Consider the following 20549-nt stretch of genomic DNA (forward strand, 5'->3'; position numbering starts at 1 on the left):
ATACGCACAGGCTAACATTAAAAAAGGATGACCTTATTATAAGTAGGAACGTTGGTTTTATTTTTTCTGGCATGTAGACAGAGAAAAGGTGATAATGGCAGGATGATATGTTTTATTTATTCATTTTTGCTGATGTCTATTTATTATTCAATAGCTCGGTGTGTTAGCTTCAGATGACATCCTAGGACTACAAGAGGCAAAATGTAAATGCACATCTCCTTAGTGAGGAAAGGTGTAAGGAGGAAGGAATTTGTGTGTTAATGCTGCAGGGTCATGGGTTGTATGAATAAGCATATGGCATATTTACTAAATATATCTAAAACAAACAAAGTAGAATTGTGAAGAAATTATAATCTGAATATTGCACAAGTATTTTTGTCTTTGCTTTTTGTAGAATTTGCAGCAAAATGTTCCCATTTTCTTATTTAAATGCTAGAAACACCTGTGATCACTCCAACAGTCCAACTATAGTGATTAAATCAGTTAATAAATCATGTTTTATTAAAGAAATTACCATTTATAATACTGTCATTCTGTGTCACAATGCAAATATTTTATCCCGTGACCTCTGAAATTAGTTCTCACATACTGTATGTTAATCCAATTTATTATTCAAGATATTTTACTTCAGTATTTTTTTTGCATTCTACTTACATTACATTGTTATTCATTTGGAAATAATCAGCAATTATGTGAGAGTCCTGGCAGCCGACATCATTACGGGAACATCATTCCATATTTTGTGATCACACACCTTGCTGGATTTCTTTTTTTTTATTTTTTTAACAACTCTGGTTGCTGCTCTTCCACCTGATAATATCACCATGACATTATATAACTTCCTTATCCATCATCACAATTAATAAAACCGGAGAGCAGAATTTATAGCTTACTTGTAGAATAATCATTTTGATACTCACACAAACCTGCTCTCTCTCTCACTAACACACACACACACACACACACTCACTCACACACATGCAGACAAAGCCCTTTGTACTGTCTTCCACACCAGCACTCCTCCAGGGGCCAATACTGTGCTCCAAAGCCCTTTAGAGGGGCAGCAAGCCGGAAAATGACCCCATGCTGTCCCCGCTCGCCTCAGCCCCGCCTGGTTACGCCCGTTTCCCAGGGACCCGCTGAGGGTCCAATGCCCCTAGGCCTCCCTCTCACGCCACACTACCTCCCAGGGCCAAACGTTAACGGGGGCTCCTCGCCGCGGACAATGGCAGCCGGGAAACGTGGGAAAGAAATGTCACAAGGCTCTCTGACAACCGAGATTCGACCCCCTGACCTCCAGGGCTGGTCCCACTGGGCCTCTTTATGTAAACACAGGGTGTCCAAACAAAAGCAAACCCTGTGTTAATCAGATTCATAACCCATGTGAGGAGACGTATAGAAGCTGAGGTGTGGAAGCTTTAGGTTTGCACTGGAGGCTGCTTATCCATTAGACTGGAGAATATTTTCTTGTGTGTTAATAGATTTCTAAAAAGTTCCATTATATATTGACATTATATATTTCTATGCCAAAACCAACTTCTGATAAACTTTATAATTCAGTAGATCAGTTATTCAAGATTATCATTTAAACAAATATATACTTATATCGTCAACCAATAATGGCTTAAATACTCCGTCTCTCTACTCCATCAGTCTTTAATGGAGTCATTAACAGGGTGGGGACAAAGACTGGACAAGCGTCTGCTGTTTGAACTCCCCATCGCCTTGTAAACAGTCCTGGTCATTTAACCTCTGACCCTCCAGCAGTGTCTCCTCTCAATCCGTCTACTGCCTCTCTCCATATGGGAGATGCAGGTCAAATGAGGATATGGTCAGCCACGCTGCACCCTCCAAGGGGAATGGGGTGGGGGGGCAGGATTGGGTGGACACAGGCAGGGTGGTTCAGTGGTAGGGGGGCAAGTTGTTGTGGGGCAGGGGGTTAACGAGGGAATGAAAGGCGCTACGCAGCACTAAAATTAACTCAAGACTCCTTGGCTATTTTTTTCTAGGATTAGTGTGTGACTGGTCAATTTTTGGTTCAAATTATTCTGTGAACTTTAATTTTTATTGGTTTGTGTAAAAGATTATACATTAACTGAACTGTACGATACTAGAATTTAAATTTATATTCGCATTCTCATACAAACAAAAATTTTTGTTATAGCAGAAATAAAACACATCTTCATCAGTGATGCCTTTAAATGACTTTGACTACCACTTGAGCTCCTGATAAACTGGGCCTTGTGTCAGTTTTCCTCTTCACGGGTCACATAATTATAGTGATGGGCAGCGAGGCAGCTGGTCATCCTATTTACAAACAATGGGGCCTAATCTGTTTGCTCAAGGCCCTTGACAAGGTCCCATTGATGACCTCATTGGTACAAGAGCACATGTGTGGGTCAGACCACTGTGGTCACTAGAGGTCAGAGTTCACGAAGCAAACACCCCGACCTCATTCCCAGGAGACTCTTGCTGAAGGATTCCAGCGCTAGTTAGTGGACATCATTAGTGACTTAGGCCGGACAAGTGGAGGATTAATGACCCTTGTCGTGAGCTGCTACCTTGCCGTCAGAATTAGGACTAAAAAGCGAGGCGAATACACTGAGTTTTGATGCAGAGGAAGAATAAGAACACACTGAATTCCCAGCCCGACACCTACCTAGATAAAGCATCATGACAGAAAGCACTATAGTTTGAAAAGGGGAGAAAAATATGTACGGGAAGTCATTAACAATGCAGAACTGTGAGAGAGAAACCATAATTAACTCTCTAGATGGGGTCTTTAGAGGGACAGTCTTTGAGGATTGCATTTTCCAGCGTTGATCTCAAGGTTAACTATTCAGCATGGAAATAAGGGGCCAGAGGTGCAGCATTTCCTGACCATGAGCTACATCCAGAATTAGCATGTTAATATGTGTTTTGTATCCATATGAGCATTTGCATGGTAGTTTTCATACGAATTAGCACCTGACTCGGTTTAACTATATTATCCCACCAAAAGCATCTCAAACACAACTTGTGGCGCAACACCTTGTTTGTCGCCCTTCCCCGTTTTAACCCCGCCTCCCCATATTTCTCCACCACCTCCCCCTCCTCATCACCACCATCATCGCCATCATCACCACCACCATGACCGCATACAAACCCCAAACTCACACGACTGTGCTATTTATACGAGTATAGATGAGATGCTGCATTGTCCCACGTCTCCTTGTAACCCCCATGATCATAAATCTGCCTGCATGGCCTGTGATCGTTTATGAGCACTTTACATGAAGATCACTCTCACAAACAACGCCCTTCAGCCAGTAATGAAAGCCAAACGTCAAAGTTGAAGATCAATGTCAGGTTACGAGATTCGTGACAGGGACTGCTTGTATGTATATGACCCCATATGTAAAGAGAATCTCCAAGGGATGTGGATGGCGATCAATGTGAGATACAGAGCGATTCATTATGACCGGAGGCATTTTGCTCCATATGACACTCAAATAATGACACATGAGCACCTTTTTTAACTGAACTTTGGGCCTTTAAAAACGATCTGTCCATCAAACTGTCATGAAAAAAACAGAGCGATCCTTAAGTGTGAAAGTTCTTGACCTTGAAAAGATGTTTTACAAAATCGCCTTAAGGTCTTCTTTGTACTTTTGTTGGTCCAGATAATTATACGATGTACAAAATGTCATTGCAAGTTTCAAAACCTACTCATTTAGAGCAAATGTATCTCCAAAACGTGATTCTTAAATATCTTTTTGAAGCCACGGGCCACCTGAAATGAACTGAATTCCCGGATTGGGACATGCTTTCAGCCAGTAGCTGAGGTCAAGGGTTAAATGACTGAGGTCAGAGAGCCTTGAACCTTCGTCTAGGGACTTCTCAGATCAATGAAAGGGTGTTGAACATGTGTGCTCATAATGGGGGAATGATGAGAGGAAGGACAAGTGTCAGAGGGGTTGATTGGTCTGTGGTCAGTGCTGCCGAGACTGCCTTTCTATAAAAGACAACAAAAAAATGTGTATGTAATTATAAAAGCATACAGATCAGATGCTTTGGTATTAAATGTTCACATGTTCACAAACAAGTTATTCTTTAACCGAGAAGTAAAAATACATCCTTGAAAAACCGACAAGTTCTCCAAATAAAACAACAAAATACATTGTTCTAATTGCCTTGCATAACACATACAAGCAATGCCTGATGCTCCTATCGGCAGGATGACATCATTTGTCTGTCTTCCGGAACTGTAAAAATTTCATTTTATGATGTGACAACATTTTGGTTAAGGTTTGGTTAGGTTAAGGCACAAAAATAACTTGGTTAGGTTTACGGAAAAATCAAAGTTTGGGTTAAAAAATTGTTAGTTAAGATTAGGGCAACATCGTTTGGGTTGAAATTACTATTTTGTAGAGCTTAGGGGACCTCAGTTGTCATAGTTACAATAAGCTTAGAGAACAATTGTGGTCATGGTTAAAAAAGACAACATTGACTTGTAATTTGAAACTGAAAATGATTCACAGTCTTCCATGTTTAAGGAGCAATGTGTAGGATTTAGTGGCATCTTGCAACCAGCTGAAATTTCCCTCATGTGCCAATGATTCCTTCAGTGTTCGTTGTTCCAGAGGTTTTTACCAGGAGCCAGATTATCTGGAGAGGTCTCTTCCTCTCCAAAACACACGGACACGGGAATTTACACTCGTAAAAATACAGAATAAAGATGTTTCATGTTAAAAATCAGCATTTTTCTTATGCTGTTCAGCTCATCATGGAGGGGCTGCTAACTAGGCTGGCCGATGCAAAAACGTGAAAAACGCTAATGTCCTTATCTAGAACTAGTGTTTCGTTTGTCCGTTCTGGGCTCCTGTAGAAACATGCCAGTGTAAAATGGTGGACTCTGTGGACGAGGACCTGCTCCCTATTCTAACACAAATGAATCATTCAAAGGTAACGAAAACATTCTTATTTTCAGGTGAATATACGCTAAAAAAAAAGAATGAATTCATATTCCATGTCAGCCAATATATCCCCCTGAATCCTACACACTAGACCTTCAAAGTCCGATCCCTTCCTATGTTGACTTGTTGCTCTATAAGAACGTCACTTAAAGGTAAAGAAATGGGCATTTGTCAAAATGACTGATCTTGTCGTTCTTTGGAGGACAGACTGGATAAACACTATGAAAAAAACAAACCTAACATTTATTACAGCTATACCTGTTCCACTTTCTCTGCCCCCCTCAAACCTCGAATGCCTGGTGTTAACCTGATGCTGAGACCAGACTCAGCCCTGGCTGTGCCCAGGCAGGTGCCAGCTCAGATCAGCGCCCCACTCTCTGGCCTGGGCCACAGATTAAAACACATCTCCCCTTTGCCCACTTTCATCTATGGCCAACTGTCCAGCCAAGCATACCCTATGCCTCCTCACCCCTGCCTCCTCTTATCCTCATCCTCCTCCTTCCTCTGCTTTCTCTCGCATGCAGGGGACCCAGAGTGGCATGCAGGGACAAACCTGTGACCTTAAAAAAAGAGAAGAAAACAGGAGGGGAAGGACATTGAGGGGTGGGGATGGTGAGGAAGAAAGGAGGCGAGGAGAAAAAGAGAAACGCACATTGTACTTTTCAAATGGATGGGAAATGATTCGCTGGGATTTGCTGACAATTATACGGTGGGGTTTAATCAATTCGGACCATTCACAGCGTGGAGAGGGCTGATCCCCCAATACAAAGGAACAGACCGTGGGAGGGCGGTACCTGAGAAAGCGCCGGCCTGGTGTAAGTAACATGAGGCAACACTCCCCTCCCCACACATTGCACTGCAGCATATGGCCCCTCTCTGAACTTATTAGCTGGCGGATTAAGGCCAATTGCAGAGACCCAATGGCCTGTGGCTGCCTCCATCGCACCCTCCCTCGCCCCCTCTTCACCCCCAGGAATGAGGCTGACTGACAAGGGGCATTGTGTTGGGCACCTAGATCGCCACACCCCTCACTTACCCTGTCACGCGGTGCAGTTTGATGAGGTTATTTGGTAGAGAGAACAGGATCTGACCATTAACCTTACAGCCACAGAACACACTGTACATACGCGTAGATAATTACTGCTTCGTGTTATATCTGAACAGCTCCATTCAAACATGTCTACATCAAAAATTTTTCATAAGATAATTTTAGCCTTTTCCCTTGACCACTACTACCTTCAAATTAGCAAGCTGCTCGGCTATGGAGTGGATTAAAAGCACCTGAATGTGAACACACAGATTAGCCCTGTAGATATGAAGTCTAATTAGCATCTCATTGCAACTCGACATGTGAGCTCAACATGAGTGCAGACACGCTGAGAGAAAAGGCTCCATTGGCCAGGGGTTGATTATAGGTCCATTATGCACACAGTACTTAGTGATGGGCTGAGAGTAGGAATTAAGAGCTTGATGGCTACTGCGAGGGGACCTGGGCTGAAGTACAGGGGTGTTAGCAGTCAACAGGGTCTCTGGTCTACAGGAGGCCAAGACTGGGGGGAGGCTATACAGTAGTCTCTGGCTTTCCTGAGTATTCATGGAGAGAGATTTGACAAGAGAGGAGCCCCCTTTTTAAGCTCTCATTTGATCCGGCAAGCGGCAGGTGATCCTCTGCCTCTCTTTGTGTCATACCACAGGGGTTTGTCGACCCCTCGTGACCTGTCTTACCTGGCGCCCTTCAGGACACCTCATTTAGAGAGGAAGAGAGAGGCTAATTCAGTCCTGAGTATCCACCCATCACGGAGCTCCACCTGGCCACAGGGTTGCAGGGTCAGCTCCATACTGAGACAGCAGGGATGCTCGAGGCCTGCTCTGCTAATCCCCTCATATACTGGGAGCTGTTGGAGGACCTCAAGGCCAGAGAAGGAGCAGAGAAGCCATCTTCCTGGTTCTTTTAGACAGGATTATAGGCCCAGCGGGTGCTGGTCTTCAGGGGCGAGGACTCACGCTTGGAGATCATGAAGGCATTTCTGAGAAGAGCACAAGAAGGCCCAGCTTTGGTCCGCTTCCTCCCCCCTGAGGCCATCTGTGACCCGTGACCTCACGCTGATAGCTGCGCATCCACAACTTCTACTGACAAGCCCGACGAGTGTTTACCGGAGGTGCAGAGTTGACAATATGCAATATCGTCTATTGTGAAAAGCCTCTTCTCCGTTTTATGGTTCCTTCCAAGTGAGTGCTTGTTTGTTTGTTTGCTTTCAAGAAGGAGTTCTCGTTAGGCGAGAGCCGAGCAGTTGATCTTTAATGAGAGGGGAAATCCTCTCCCCCTTCTCCCTGCAGGATGGTTCGCTATACCTTATCTTGAACCCCCCTTTGCTAGCTTTCATGTGTGTCTCGTCATTCTGGGTTGAGTGACTGCTCCTCAGAGAGACTGTGTCTTTGAGAACCAGTGATTAATGCTCTTTGAGGATGAGGGGGGGTTGGAGTGGGGTGGTGGGGGGGAAAGCACTGCACCTCACCTTTTTTACATACAAAGCAAAAGACCCTGCTTTTTCCAACACAAACAGTGATGCCACAGAGAAAGAGTTGGTAAGAGAAACACACACGGGCTGCCTGCACTTCACAGACACAGATAGAGATGGGCGTCCTAATAGTCAAATCTTTTTCTCCACCCACCTCTTCCCAATCAACGCTTCTGCACTTTGTATCTCACCATTTCTGACACTCTCTCACCTCCGAAAACACCCCAGAAGCCCGGCCTCTCTCATCAAAAGCGTTTCTCACAACAAAATTAGCCACAGTATGGGAAAGAAAAAACTATTCTTAAGTGTGCATATATCCAACGCTTAACAGAAACAGAGATGAACATAGAAGTTCAGTGGGGTCAAAAATGCAAACCATTAAAAAAAAAAAAGCACTTACACAAGATTGCATTTGGGTTTCTTGTGATTTCTTTAATCTATCCCGCTGGATGCCAATAAAAATCAGCAAGCTTATCAATGATCACCTCACTAAATGCTTGTAATGCTCAAGAGCATTTAGCAGAGGCTATTAGATAACCATAGTGATAAAACCTAGAATAGCATCAATGCAAGGGCAACTGTTAACATTTCAGATTAGCTCCGTGCTGAACCTCGGGGTTCATTTGGCTGCATTTGCTTCCATTATCGACTGAATAAGCAGATCCGGCTGGCGGAGATCCATTTCTCTCCACACACCATAGCACTCTATCTCCGTCTGAGCCCACTCAAATCACGTTAGCCAGTCAAATCAGGTTAGCTCCTCTTAAGCGTCAAACGTACTTTTAATTCAAAGCATCACTTCATCGACACCAGACTTGTTGGCATGCCAGAGCCTGAGTTGTCAGTGCCTCTGCACTGATCCACATCCACCGGGGTCAGACGGATCAGGATATTGAGCCAGTCTTTGCGAGTGTGTGTGTTTGTGTGAGGGTGGAGGGGTGGAGAGGGGGGGTGTGAGATATTTTAGGGTTGGATGAGAAGAGTTACTGACAATCTGGCAGTCCCTCACACTGACACGTGTGTTTGATGGTACACACAGCCTGTTGTCGGCCTCCCTGACCCAGTGCTGACACTGAGGGTCGAGTGTGTGACAACGTGCTGCTGTTTGTGCTGCGGAGGACTGCGGTTTGTCGAGGGTGGGTTGGTGGGGGCAGAGACGAGGCTGGGGGTTGGAGCTGAGGATAAGGGGTTGAGTCGAGACTGCCAGTCTTTGTGGTTATTGTAGGGCATGGAAATACACACACCAAAGTGTTTTCCCACCATCCTGATTTCATTGATATTCAGTTTTTATCACAGAAAACACACAAATCAGAACAATGTATAAATGTCTATATATTTTTGAATTTATGTTAAATAACAAACGAGGTAAAATGTAGAATTAGAGAGTGTGTTTTTGCCAGTGTAGATGAGTTTTATCAAAATTGACAGTTCCATCCATACGTGACTCATCATGTGCACTTTGTGATTCTTGTGGTCATTCATTCCTGACCCGCTACAAATCCACATGAAAAGCAGAGTTGTAGGCAGCGTCCTATCTATAATAAATCAGCAGGGTGAATGCAGAACAGCAGCGCTACACAGAAACAGTATTTCACAGCTTTTCACTCCGAGGGCTTGCTGTAGACATTGTTAAGAGTGCGACTACGAACCAAGCTGGATTTATCAACAGACCCCTGCTCTTATCCCACAAGCTGCCTGCCAGGTACGGTTAATGTCCATTTCTATAAGCAAAAGGGTTCCGCGGAGCAAAGAGATGTACAAGGGTGCAAATGAAAGAGAGATAGACTCTCTGTCAAAAGTTGAATTTTCTCTTTTCATGCGCCCGAGGCCACACTTGCATCATGTAAGACTAAATAAGACTCCCTGACCATATGAGAAATAGAAAATCACAGGGAGCAGGCTGAGCTGCAGAGGCTTTAAGTGGCAAGAATAAAAGCAAAACTCCTATAACTGTATTTACAAACATATTGCACTGTGTGCTTTTTCACCATATTGGAGATATTTGTTAGGATTCCCGAAGAGAATCTCTAATGATTTCACTGTCTTAGACATTTCACTAATAGCCCACCTCTCTAACGTCTTTTCCACTGCATCATTTCTTTGATTCTGCAGTGGCAATTGCACGCCATACACATGGAACAATTATGCTCTTGAAAATAACTGAGACTGCAGGTCGTTCTGACTCATGTATATGCCGCGAGGTGGAGTCAGGTAGTCTGATTGTCTGAGGCTAATAACAGTAGAGTGGGAGGAAGAGGTGCACAGAGGAGAAGTTAAAAAGGCTATAAGGCTTACAGTGGGTGTAGGCGGACGTCTGGGGCTAAACGTGTGTGTGTGTGTGTTTGCGTGAGAGCACAGTGTAAGTGTAGGCACAGTGTGGTACGCTAACCCTATTCTGATAAATGTGTGGGATGTGAGGATCGTTGTGGAGCCCCAGAGCCAATCTGCCCAAGACCCTCACTGTAGCCTGAGGGCCTCCTCAGTGCCTTCCTCTACCTGCCTGTCTCTATTTTCCACTCTGCTTCTATTCAAACACTCCAGGATTGACTGAATAAAATGTTTTACTTGTACTTTCAAGTGTGTGAATTTCTAATTTTCTTGTAGGAAATTCCGCAGCTTAACTTGTGTAATTTTTTAAACAAATTACACGGAAAATTTGCCTTAAATATTAAACAATAAATAAATCATTTCCTGCTATTTGACTCTTAAATACAGGGAAAACATCTGCAAATCAAATTCACACCTGACTGACTATTCGTGAAAGGGAAAAACCCAGTCAACATTTTTTTTAATAAGCCTTTCCGAGCCATTATTGCCATTATTCCGCTGAAGTCCGTCATTAAGAGCAGCCCACATTAAGGCAAACACACAATGCCCTCCTCTGTTGAAACTGTGAATTAGCTGCTTCGTTACAGCACACAGAGCGAAGCCTCACGACAATCACTCTGCGGCAACACTGTAATAACTGCGTCGTGCATCAACAAATAGACATTACAAACTGTGTGAAATATAGATGACACAAACACTTTGTAAATGTAATTTTTTTGCATTTGAACTGATGAGTGGTGCAATATACAGAGCCGGAATCAAATAAAGATTGTGCGCGAGGAGGAAGGGGAGTGATGCAGAATCAGTGCGTGTGATGGAGCTGAGCAGCAGACAGAATAAGGTGGTTTTGATCAGGAGTTTCTCTGGGATAATTGTCAGGATCTGCTGTTTGGAAGATGACTGACAAAAGGGAAAATATGACAGTGGAATTTGTTGAGGAAACATGAAAATGTGTCACACATCCGTCAAACAAAGAAATGCAATATTTATGGATTCTTGAAGAACCTCTTTCTCTCGCCCTCTCTCTGTCTCTCTCTCTCTCTTGACTCACACAAACACACACTCAGACACACACACATGCATATTGTTAAAGTCTTCTCAGCGTCTTCTCTACAAATCATTTCCCATGTCGTCATGCGTCTCCCCAACGTTCTCCCATAAAAGGATTAACATGCAAAAAAGGCTGTTTACATAACAATGACAAGAGTGTTTAAAAATCCACACTTCAAAACATGATGATGATAAGCATGTGAAAGTTTTAACAGACCCGCGAGCATATCTTTTACTACCCGTAATGCTACTGATGATTAAAGGACTACAAGAACATACCAAGCACTTCAAACAATAATGTGTATTTTAATTCACAAAAACATGTCAGTTTTGCCCTGATTCATTCTCGTCTTTTTCCCCCCTATTTTTTCTTTATTATTATCAGAGTATACAGTTTATATGTATATAATAAAAGTGGGAAAATTAATCTAATTTAACCAATAATTGATTGATATATTTGATTTATGTATCTATATTTATATATGGATTTATTTTATTTTAGGTAGAGCCTACTGACACATAACACACAGGTATGCACTTGCACAGATAAAGACACTCATACATGCTGTCATTGCTTTGAAAGAAAGACACACACACACATGCACACACACAAAAAAAAAAAAAAAAAAAGTTTTTTTTTCCACCGAGCCCGTTGATTAATTAGAGCTATCTGTCTGAAGACCTCCTGGTATGGTAAGACAACCTCTCCTCCCTCACCTCTCTCTCTCTCTAACACACACACTCTCCATCACAAACACACACTCACACACCTACTAAGAAAACAAAACCCCACTAATCATTTGAAGCCTGTGCTTTGTAGGTGGGGCCCAGTCATTATCAGGCCTCAGCAGTGCAGGTTTTTGTTGGTTTTAGCTCTGCATCCTCAATCAATCGCTAACAGGAAGAACTTTAATCAGGGTTTTAATGCAGCTGTACAAGAGGTGGGCCGGCCCATTGTCTGGGTCTGAAAAGGTTGATCGGAGGGGAGTCCTCTCGCGTTTCTTTACATTCACCTGCTGGGCCCTATTGGGTCTCTTTCTGAAAGAAAAGGACAAGGGAAATGAATAAAGAACACAGTGTGTCCGCTCAACCAGCCTATGGGTTAATCAAGGAGCTACTTGTCATCTCCACAGAGCCTCACAGTTCTGGCCGTTAAGCTCTCCCTTTCTCTTTCCCATGCCAATTCAGACGCACTGAGGAGCTGGGACAAGACGAACAACAGCGGGCCATAACACAACCATGAGCTAATGATATGCTACTCTGAAATGAATGTATGAAGCAGGAGGTGGGGTGCTGGGAAAAGAGGAGGACAGAGAGGAAAAACTTTTATGAATCGAAGAGGAACGCAATTTTGAGAGTCGGAATATATGCGGGAGAGAATGAAATGAAATCTAAAATAGATTTGAAAATATTGTACTGCGGGGAAATGTGTTTCTCAGAGAATTATTTTGGCTAATACAAACAGTAGTTACGTACAAACACCCACAGAAGGCCTGTCAAACTGCAGTGGAGGCTCCACATAGTGCAACACACACACCTGCACACACACACACACACTGTACACAGGCTTGTTATGTTACCTGAATATTTTTCTTTGTATTCAGGTAAGTATTGCTTACACCTCAGCCACGCACACACGCAAATCCAAGCCGCAAAACAAAAGTAGCATCTCCTCCAGAGATTTAACACATGCACAACTTGCTTTAAGGTGACGTAACTTCAGACCTCACCAAGCACCCTGGGTTTCTAGAAAAATCTAAAAGGAATTATAATGGTTTTATCAAGAAAATGCTGTTTGCAAAGGTGCAGTGGGGCGACGTTTGCTTGGTTTCAAGGCCTTTTAAATGATGCTCTTACCCCATCTAGTGAAAAGAGCGAGTAACTCCCATCACCCAGACAAGTGTGTGAGGCTGTGTGTGTGTGTGTGTGTGTGTGTGTGTTTCTCCTAAATGAACGTCTCAAGACTCTCAAGAAACATCATTTAAAGAGGAAATGAGTGTGTTAACATGATTAAAAATGTGATGTAAGCACAGGAGTATATTTGAAGATTAAGTAAAGGGGAAAAAAACCAAAAACATGTTGAAATGTATTTGTATTGTCATCATTATATTAATTATATATTTGCTTCCGCTTAATATTCCTCACACAAAGACCACAAGAGGGCATTATTTAATCAGGGCATTGTAGCAAAATCTATTACAGATTACACAAGTTGGAAAAAAATACATAATGCTTTAATTCAGATAAAGACGAACAGACGGGAAAAAAAATGGAGTGTTTCAAATGCTGTGTGAGAATTTGATCCATTATTATTATTTTTATTATTATTATTATTATTATTATTAGTTTTAGTTTAGCAGTAGTGTCTTGACATAAAAAAGCACACAAAAAATGGGGTGAATATGAATTTACAGTTACAATTATGTGACCTTAAGAGAAAAAAAAAATCCAGCCATACCAGTATGATAATAATAGGATCTATTGTCGACAATTAAATGTATTTATTTATATATTTTCCACTGCCATACATTTGATGAGGCAAAATTTAACTGAGCAAAGGCTCAAATCAACATTTTGTATCAACATTCTTCCTGCAAATAGTTCAACCTGACGTTTATGACATTTCCAGGATAAAATGCGTGCAATTTGTGGAGCACAGAGGGTGCTTTGGAATTATGCGTGTACTTTAAACGTCAGATTTGTCAGAGACAATGTAGACCGGTGACTAATGGCTGATCCACCTGACAGGGCTTTTTGTTGAAGTCCACAGGAAGTCCACAGGAAGCCTTCAGTGCTCTGCAGCAGGGATTGATGCACTTATAAGAATGCTCTCCGACAAAAGGGATGGCGGCAATTAGGAAAACAAAGGAGAGGAGGGTGCCAGTGATTATAGTAGGAGCACTTCAACAGCCAGCACCCAGCTTTCACACTGTCAATTAGAGAGGCAATGAAGGGCGTCAGAAAATATACCTTGTAGTGGTTAATATTTGTGGAAAATGTTTTTTTTTTCCATATATATATATAAATGCTCTGTGATTATAGCTAGAGGAAAATATGAATAAAAACATTATTCTTTTAAAATATGTATTTGTGTATTATTATTATTATTATTGTGCCACAATTGGTGTTATTTTTTGTATAAGCAACACAAGAGAGACATATTTTGGCATTTTTCCTTTGTCTGTTATTATATCTGTCTGTCATTATATTTGGTTTCATTCCCCGAAATAAACGAGGCATGAAAACTGCAAACCTGTCTGAGGAGAAAATTGAAAATGAACATCGTGTTTAATTCATAATGACGGCGTTTAGGCTCACTTGAGCTTGCTCAATTAACAAAATTCTAAATGAGAAAAATACGCTGCATGCACATGCCGCTTCGGTTTTATTCACTTGTGGTTTTTACAAGCTACATTTAAAAGCTTATTTTGGCTGATTTGCCGCGTTTGAGTGCTGATTTTGACAGGCACTCACCGCAGAAGGTCAGCAATTCACCTGTAAGTCGAGAAATTACCCTGCCTAATTTTTGCTGTCCTTCAGGTGGAGCCTGACAGCCTCCTTTGCATTTTAATGCAGACAACCTGATTATTAAATCTTAGAGAGCTTTTTTTTTTTTTTTTTTGTCTGAAATAAATGCTTCGGGTTGCTGGGCAACCTGACTTGATCAAACACGGTTCCCCTCCCCCAATATTCAAGCTCATAATTCTTCATCTGTATTCAGGCATCTAGTTCTTAATTAGATTAAGATGCAAAACCCCCCGCTGCGCGCAAATTCACACCAATGTACGAATCTCTTCCTGCCTCACACACACACTTGATATACAGCTTTGCTTTAGTGATGTACACACCCATTTAAAAATGTAATTAGCAGGCTGGAGGTGGTAATTTTTTAGGAGGGGATCTCATTTCTAATGTAATTGATAAATATTTGTAAATGCATCTATTTTAAATGCAACATTTAATTCATTGTGATATAAGGGATTGCTTTCAGTTGGAAACTTCTACCTTTGCAGCTCTGATAGGAAGTATATAAATGTGATAGAAATAAATAAAAAATATTAAAATGGAAAAAAAAAAATCTGCCTCACAACTGCACAACACAATATACAGCCCAGATAGCAGGACACGTCCATGCTCGGATACACAAACACACCGCAGCTCTTCAGTTAGGAAAAGAGAACAGTGCCAAGGGACAGTGCCATACATTACTCCACCAGCACACTACACATGCACCCATTCCACCCAAATGGCCCGGCTATTTGGAAAGGTGAGGACATTGCACGTTGATATAAAGGGTCATTTGGAGGACTTGTTGGAGCTCGGGACTGTGAGGGATTGGATTTTCACCAGAATGGCTGCGCTTTAACATCACTCTATCTGCCCTTCTCTGCATTTCACTCAAAGCTAAAGGTGCTCAGGATGATGGAGCGCCATGTGTGTTTGTCACTCCCCACAGTGATTTAAATTCCCGGCGACCATTTGCAAATGAGCACGAGTTACTTTGTTTTCTAAATAAAAACATTTCCATCTAAACTCACTGAGGTACAAAAAAAGAATCTGAAACACTTCTGCACTGTTTGCATTTGTCTTCAAGGTAAAGTTAAATGGATCATTAAATTTCACTCGATTCTCACTGGTCTTACTGTGGAGGGAGAAGTTGTACGCATATAGCAAACCAAGGACAGTTGGATTTGCCATAAAGAGCGTGCCATTTTTGCTCTCCCTGGAGCTATGGCTTTGATTGAATCCTGAAATGAGTTGAAATGTCACAAATCCCCACCAATATGCTAGAAATGAAAATTGGCCTTGGGGTTTTAAGGTTCCCATTAAGGGTGTGCTTAACACGTTCTGTTAAGTGTGGTTGGAGTGCATCAAAAATACAACATCATTACGTGTCTCGGCGCACTCAAGCAAAATGTCCCCTAAAATTCCTCAATGCTGCGGAAGTCTCTGCGGTGAAGAGCGAGAGAGAGCTGCGGGATCAGGCCTCCGCAGGACTGAAGCCAGAGAAAAGCCAAGGGGCAGCGGGGTCCAAATTAAACCTGGCAATATTTGAGCGAAATGGGAGCAATTATCATGTCAGACAGGTAGAGAAAAAGCTGGGTAAATCCTGTATTTCCCTGCTGAATATGAAAAAAAATCTGAGATCACGTTCAAATTGAAGCACAAAAGCACTGATGTCTGACCACGCATGTACACCTGGCTTTTATCACCAACTTTCTTTATATACATCACAATATATCTGGCTACTTCTACGTCAAATTATTGATACCTTCTGGGGTTTTTTTTTATTTAGAAATAATAAACTGTTCCTCTACATCAGCATCTCCTTTCAGGCTGGTAATGCCTGTCTCGCTCTGAATGCACTGATTTGATACAAGCGTCCTCCTTCCTCTCTACCCCTCATCTCTCAGGTAGCTGTATTTTCAGGAAACAGGGAAATGACTCTCCTCGCTGCTTAGTATTCACGTCACGTAAAGTGGGTCTGTGTTCCTCATTTAGTTCTGTACTGTACAGCTGGGGAGCTGTCCGGCGTGCGGCGGCAGTATGCAAATGACTCTGGATTTGAATGGAGATGGAGGTAGACACAAAGCTCAATTAGAGACAGAGAGGGAGAGAGAGATGGTGGGGGAGCTTTGAGTGTCTGGAGGGGGGAGGGGAGGAAAAAAAAAAAAACCTTGGCTGCTTAATGCCAACCTGAGGAAACCAATGTACAGACACATTCGAACACAAAGGCACACACAGATGTGAATGCACTTAAATAGCCGGGCAGATTTCTAAATTCTTCAGACAGGCAGCTGATCTCTGAGGGGGCTTAGACAGCTCAGCTCTGTGATGCGTTTCAGTCACACCAATCACGCTGAGGAGATCCCACATCATCCATATCACACATATCATCAAAACAAAAAGGTATTAGGCGAGCACAGGTGCACTTCCTCTTTTGTTTAAGGCTCAAAGACAGACTCTCCCATGCGGCAAAAAGTAGAAGGGGGGACGGCGGCCATTTTGTTCTTGGGTGTTAGCCGATGCCCAGCAGCAGTGCATATCACCTGACCCAGCGCCTGCATGAGTGTCCTTGGAGGAGTCTCTGACATCAGCACTGCCACCCCTGGTTGCCACGGCAACCGCAGCACAATTGAGGGGGGGGGGGGTTGTGCTGGATGGAGGGCAGAATAATTAATATGCACATATAGGGAGTTTGAATCAGGATTTTAATTGTATTTGTTGGTGTGTGAAGCCGAAATGGATTGAACGCTATGGCAAAAAAAAAAAAGAGGAATATCAGAGAGGGGGGGGGGGGAAGAGATTAAGCGAGCTCATTGGTCAGAGAAATCATTTGCATCGTTGTCAAGGTTATTTCCAAATTATTTCCTTTCATACAAGAAAGTAACTTCAGAGATGAGACGGTGGGGAGGTGAGCCACAGGGTGGGGATTATCCTCCTCCTCCTTCCTCCTCTAGATTCTTCTCCTCCTCCTCCTCCTCCTCTTCAACATTATCATCATCATGAATAGTTTACAAAGCTGTGTAAAGCCAAGGTGATGCTTCACACAGCATCAACCCTGACTCCGTGTCCGTAAATTGCAGGAATTTCTGGAGAGGTTTTCAAACGGGGCTGAGAAATAACAGACAGGGAGCGCAGACTTGACTCAGGGTGGATGAGACTAACTTGATCAGGGAGGCTCGAAGATCATTCAGCTGATCTGGTGATGCCACAAAATCACTCAAGTCTGATTTCCCATAAAACACTGCCTGTCACATTATATAGGCACAACCTTTAGTCACACAGACACACACACGCCTGACCTGACATTCTGTCTCCCTGTCTTCCAAACCACCTCTCACACACACACACACACACAGTTTTACTTGCTTCCTCTGTGTCAATAGCATCCAAGTATTCCTTCTGTAAATAAATAGACTGCATGCTGCATTCACTGAGCCTCATTACTGCCAAAAATATAAACAGAAAATTCAGCAGCAGCGTAAAAAAAATACATATGTTTCAGGGAAACTCTAACACAGGATAAAAAGACAAAAATAAGTCATCTACACCACACTGCGGATTTATGCGCAATAGCAGAAGGAAAGGTGTTTAGTTATACTGACAACCCAGACGTACATGCACAGTCACTCACGCACACACGCACGCAAGCATAATACGCCCTATCAGTGCGCGCACACACGGGCGCACATAGGCTACAGTAAACGTTGCAATGGTCTCATCAATAATGCATCGGCACTTCATGTTTATGCAATTTACAGGGCAAGACCGAGCGATGGATACTGTAGATGTGAGCCGGCGCACACTCGACGTATAGCGTTTTACAAGCCTATCACACACACAGCTCGGGCATTAAAGTTAAAATCTTTTCCGCCTGTAGAGAAAGAGATTAAGATAATAAAACAGTCCTCAGCACGTACCTGTTAAAGCATTATTTCTTTGATTCTGGTTTATGCAGGCTTGAAGGGCTTCATGATAACACCGCACTAAGGAAATAAAACTGTAGCTGTGGTGATATGCAAATTAACGGCTCCCGCTGAATGCACGGGCATTTATTATTCATAAATTACTCATGTTTATGCAAATGACGGTATACGGAAACACTGGTGGGGGTTGAGTGGCTCCGTCTAAACATACTGTGTGATTCAATTTCGGTTATGCTCTTCCATCTAAAATGATCCAAATCCAGGAATTTGACCAACATGGTTGTGGAGCGGCTCAGTTATTCTGGAGTTTCATCCAGGTGGGTGAGGGCGGGAAATCGCAGGAAGTGGAGGGAACAGTGTAAATCAGATGTGGAGGAAATCCTGAAATATATGGACAGTTAGTGTAACACACCACACAGTGTAGGCCTATATTTGTGGATGACCAAATTGCCATCTATTTAGGCTATTTATTAATGTATTAGCTTTTTATTATTGTTTATTTATTAATCTACAGGGGCGTAACACCAAATACTGGGCCCTATGCAAATGCAGTCTGTGTGGCCCCCCACCCTTCCTCTCTTGATCCAGATCTCTCAAGCACCTTTTTATTTATTTATTTATTTTTATTTATTATTTTATATTATTTTATTTATTTACTTTTTTGGAACCCAATGTCCCTTGCTTAAGGAAAGACACAACAGTATTTGTTTGTGCTCCAGCAGCAGTCACTCACTCACTTTAGCTGCAGTCAGACACAGAAAACCAGCGGTTCCAAAGTGATGGGTCGTGGTCCAAAAGCTGGTCATGGGTTCATTCTGAATGGACTGCAGGGGACTCACAAATGTGTCGTTTGTAAAAAAACAACAAAAAAAACAAGTACTTTAGATTACAGTGAATTTCCAGCACAGACCTTTTATTTTGAAGTGGCATTTCCTGCTGTAGAATGAGTGACTAACGGACAGCTTCCTGACAGAGATGGCACACAAGCTTGATGACATGGCCAAATGCAAGTACTGAATATGTTTGACCTCCTGGACCTTGCAACAATGACTAAGGAGAAATCTGGACCCCATGGTTGGACCAGTTGGGAACCACTGCCACAGACTATATAAATAATGGGCGTGGCTACCGTGATGTCATCCATTGGTTTATGGACTGCTGTTTTGAAGCCTCGAGTTCGGCATGATGGCAGTCAGCATCTAGTTTTTGGAGCCAAAAGTGACCATATTTGGACGAGAGGCTGGAGCTGTGGAGAAGCGAGGGATCGATCTGACTTGGAGACTGCAGCGAATGATAGCAAAGTTTCAGACAGCCTGTCAATCAAGCAGCCCCGCCCTTTCCTTAAATATGCGTAACTCTAAGTCTTAATTTAAGGCCTCCCTTCAGTTGTCATGAATGTTGAAATAAGCAATAGAGACCAAATATATTTTTTTTGTACCAGGCTGTAAACATGTTAAGTTCTGCTGTAAAGTTGGGCATTTTAATATGGGGATCTATGGGGATTTACTTTGTTGTGGAGCCAGCCTCAAGTGGTCATTCGATGAACTGCAGTTTTTGGCATTATGGCATTTCGGAGGTTACCTTAGACACTACCACTAGACGAATCCTAATGTGAGGCGAACTACAAAGTTCAGTCTTTCAACTGATTTATTCAGCCAATATTAATTTAGTTATTCCACTAAATACGTAGAAATTAAGAAAATGGGAACAAAACCAAACTTCGTTCGAGGCTTTTTGAGAGCCAACCTCCCGTTGGGGCCCCGGGTAATCAGTCCCACTTTCCTCCCACTACGACACCCCTGGGTATCTATTTCATTTTATGTTTCTAACTTTTCTTTACCTGTGGGCCACCTTTTGAGACTGGACTCCTCTACAGAGGTGGTAAGAAATATGGACGTGACATGACTCCTCTGAACTGAACTCACTCTTCGTAAACACTGATAAAAGAATCTCATGTTACATGCATGTGTTGCGGTACTTGAGCACCAGCCTCTACTGAATGAGGGGATTCTGTGTTGTTAGGTGTATTACTTTATAATGTTTTTACTAGTGGGTTTATCTTATATATGATTTTTTTTTGTTTTTGTATATTGTGTCAATAAACTAACTAACTAACTAACTAACTAACTAACTAACTAACTAACTAAGTTATTTTTGTATACTATACTACTTTTAAGTGTGGAACCTAGGCCTATAGTAGGCTACCTAATATGCTAAAACAGCCTTGGAGCCAAATAATTTACTTATTTTTTTAAATGAGTGCAATC

The 20549-nt window shown here is 42.4% G+C and overlaps 1 long non-coding RNA gene across 1 annotated transcript in view; it reads right to left on the bottom strand.

Moving 5' to 3' along the window:
• Nucleotides 1–18400, bottom strand: part of LOC126393989 (uncharacterized) — a 37487-nt gene extending 19087 nt beyond the window's left edge. Inside the window, exon 1 of the long non-coding RNA XR_007570324.1 lies at nucleotides 18277–18400. This is a non-coding gene — a long non-coding RNA (uncharacterized LOC126393989). The remainder of the gene's footprint in view (nucleotides 1–18276) is intronic.
• Between the last annotated feature and the right edge of the window lie 2149 nt (nucleotides 18401–20549).

The sequence above is a fragment of the Epinephelus moara genome, chromosome 8 (genome assembly GCF_006386435.1).
Source record: "Epinephelus moara isolate mb chromosome 8, YSFRI_EMoa_1.0, whole genome shotgun sequence".
Lineage (NCBI taxonomy): Eukaryota > Metazoa > Chordata > Actinopteri > Perciformes > Serranidae > Epinephelus > Epinephelus moara.